The 3,061-nt window shown below is 48.5% G+C and overlaps 1 pseudogene; it reads right to left on the bottom strand.

Moving 5' to 3' along the window:
* Positions 1 to 544: 544 nt before the first annotated feature.
* Positions 545 to 1,217, bottom strand: LOC123441635 (annotated as a pseudogene).
* Between the last annotated feature and the right edge of the window lie 1,844 nt (positions 1,218 to 3,061).

Here is a 3,061-nt window from a genome sequence, read left to right as displayed (position 1 = left end):
AGGCGAGCGCGACATAGCTCTAGCCCGATCAACTTTCTATCAACACCAAGCTTGGCGCTATAAGAGCAGGGAAGTCCGAGCAAAGGCCTATAACATGGGAGAACTCATCCTATGCCTCCCCGAGAAGTAGAAGCATAAACTTCACCCCATGTGGGAGGGCCCTTTCATAATCGATGAAATCTTAACAAGAGGAGCTTATCGCCAGCGCAGATCTGAAGACAACTGCCTCGAGCTGAACCCTTGGAACGCAGCTTGCCTTCGTCATTTTTACACCTAGACCATTATCATTCTTCCTTTTCATCATTTTATTTTTCCCGTATCACCGATTTCTTTCTATAGGGATAATTAGCTGTTCCTGGGGCATATTCGGCTTAACCGAGCACCCCCGGACATGTAACGAATCATCCCTGTTAAACGGAATGACCAAGTAGCGCCCGGGGGATTCATAAAGAAGCTGCTCAAATATATTTGTCATACCTACTTGTTCACATATACATCTTAAAATAAAAACATTGATTCTTGCCACTTCATTTATCAATTGGACTTAAGATTTTAGCAATGTTGGGTTGCCTCGCTCGTGTGTTTGCCCTCTATGTTTCGAATTAAGAGCATTAAACTCTTGTTCGGAAAATAAAGGATGACATAGAGCCTCCTTCCGTTGCCGATGATTCATGGCACGCTCGTATTCGGAGTTCCTCACAGACAGTCCGTCCGAACACTCGAGGATCGGACCCATGTTCGGAACTCCGGTGCCCACCGACACGTCAGGCTTTCGTTGACTATATAATAGCTTAACACCGTCCCCGGGTGGGGAATATTGCGCACGTCTCCTAAAGTGGTCGGTTAAGGGTCATGAAATTATGGAAGGACAAATATCTTCGTAAGGAATATAAGTCAGTCTGTATACCTTTTTTCCGGTGGAGCAGCAGATGGGTTTTATCCCGCCACCCTTTGTTCATGAATTCTGTCCTCGTTGGACAGAACCCTGACCGATCTTGTCCGGGGAGTAGTCCAGCGAGCGCTTCGCTGACCCCTAGGCGCAACCCCTCGTTGGGCTATCGTTTTTCTCTTACTCCGTGAAGAGGGAAGGGGGCTAGGGTTGTCGGCCACAAGGGCTACCCTCTGCCCGTCAACTCCCTCCTGGTAAAACACCCCGTCCTCGAAAGTGATCGAAAGCTCCGGGTCTTCATAAAACCGGGGATCGCCGTCGCGGGCATAGTCCTCAGGTTGAGGCGTGGGACATTTCACCTTCTCGGTCTAGTGCTTACAAGGTTGCAAGGAAGGGGTAGAAGTTATAAATTAAACAATAAAGGGCATGAATGCCCGAAAGATTTGAACATTAGAACACTTATGTGTTCGGCGGGGTTGTATGCCGAATAGCCTTCCTTAGTGAAGGGGTGGTCCAAATCTTCTTTTTCCCCTTTGAAGATATCGACCAGTATGGCCGCTAAGGCTTTCTGGTCTTTCGGTCCTATCCTTATGGATCGAATGGAACCACTCATCCCGCTGTAGCACCACAGGGATGTGTGCGTTGTTGGAGCGGTTGGACGCACCGGGTAATCATTGTGTCCATCACATCAATGATGGTTGGTCCGCAATGAGCAAGCACTTTGACCTTAGCGGATAGTTGTTTTACTTGGGAACTCTCCTCTTGGGAGAGACTCTTCAGCCTCTAGCTATAATGCTTTTTCCAAGGATTTGTGGAGTATTCGGGAAGGCCCATCCGAATTGCATCAAATAGGGGAACATTCTTGATATAAAACCACTCCGGAGACCACTCGTCGAGTTTCTTCTTCGGTGTCCCAATTGAGTATTCCGTGGCGGCTAAATGCCACACTTCGGGTCCACCCACTTCCGGGATTCTTGTTCCTTTGGTTCCAGGAACGATGCAAAAATATCTTCTCCAGAGATCAAAGTGGGGTTCACAACCCAAAAACATCTTGCATAAGGCCACGAAGCCTACGATATGGAGGATGCAACCGGGAGTGAGATTGTGGAGCTGTAGCCCGTAAAATTCCAATAAACCCCTTAAGAAGGGGTGAATGGGGAATCCCACCCCTCGTAGTAGGAAAGGAATGAGGCAAACCTGCTCTCCCCCATGTGGGGAAGGGAAGCTCTCCGCATAGGCCTTCCCATCAATTGAGGTCACACCAGCGTGAGTGGGTGCGAGATCTGACGGGGGAGATATCCCTATGTTTCAAGATTACGCAGGCGGACTAGGGAGACAGAGAAACTGGCACAGTCCCGTGGAAGGGGACCGAGGGGGCGCGAAGAGGAACCAACCATGATTCGAGGAGTGTTGGAGAGCTCTAGGGTTTCTTGGCAAGGCTAAGATGCGATGGAGCCTCGAGACTCATTTTGATATGTATATAAAGGGCGCTCCCCCTCTTGCTAAAAGAAGCGGTTCCATCAAGGATTGCCAAAGGTATTTTGCCCTACAAAAGCATGCGAGTATCGAGAAATATTGTTAATCTTTGTGGATAATTAAAAGCCATGGGCCCCGCGACGCTTCGGTAATTGTGAGCCTGCTGAAGACCAGGACCATCATTTCTTGTTCGGAAGAGACGAAAGAACTCGCCTTGCAAGCTGAAAAATTTGGGTGTAATCATCCGAAGACACCTACATATCGACGTTGAAGGCTAGTTCGAGAGCTACCGAGGGAGTCCAAAATTAAGGGGTCCTCAGGTAGTTGGCTTACTACGATGAGATCAGCCTGATGAGTTGACCCTGTGATGGGTCGGGCTGTGCAATTGTCTCATATTCAAGGAGGAGAACCCCGAAGACTAGCATGGCAACCAAGTGAAAGTAGACTAGGTTGGTTGTATGTAGCCCTAGGCCCTCCTGGTGACTATATAAACCGGGGGTCCTCGTCCGTGTAAGCAGATTATTCCACCTAGGGTTTAGTATACACGATCTCGAGGTAGACTTTGTAATCATCATCCACATCAATATAATCAAGCAGGACGTAGGGTTTTACCTCCTCAAGAGGTCATGAACCTCTGTAAACATTGTCTACCCCTCTTTCCTGTAACCCATCGATCCAAGGTCTATAGTTCGGGAC

This window comes from Hordeum vulgare, chromosome 3H (assembly GCF_904849725.1).
Source record: "Hordeum vulgare subsp. vulgare chromosome 3H, MorexV3_pseudomolecules_assembly, whole genome shotgun sequence".
In the NCBI taxonomy this organism is placed as follows: Eukaryota; Viridiplantae; Streptophyta; class Magnoliopsida; order Poales; family Poaceae; genus Hordeum; species Hordeum vulgare.
Note: the sequence above shows the minus strand (reverse complement) of the source record. Positions and strands in the feature narration are given on the sequence as shown.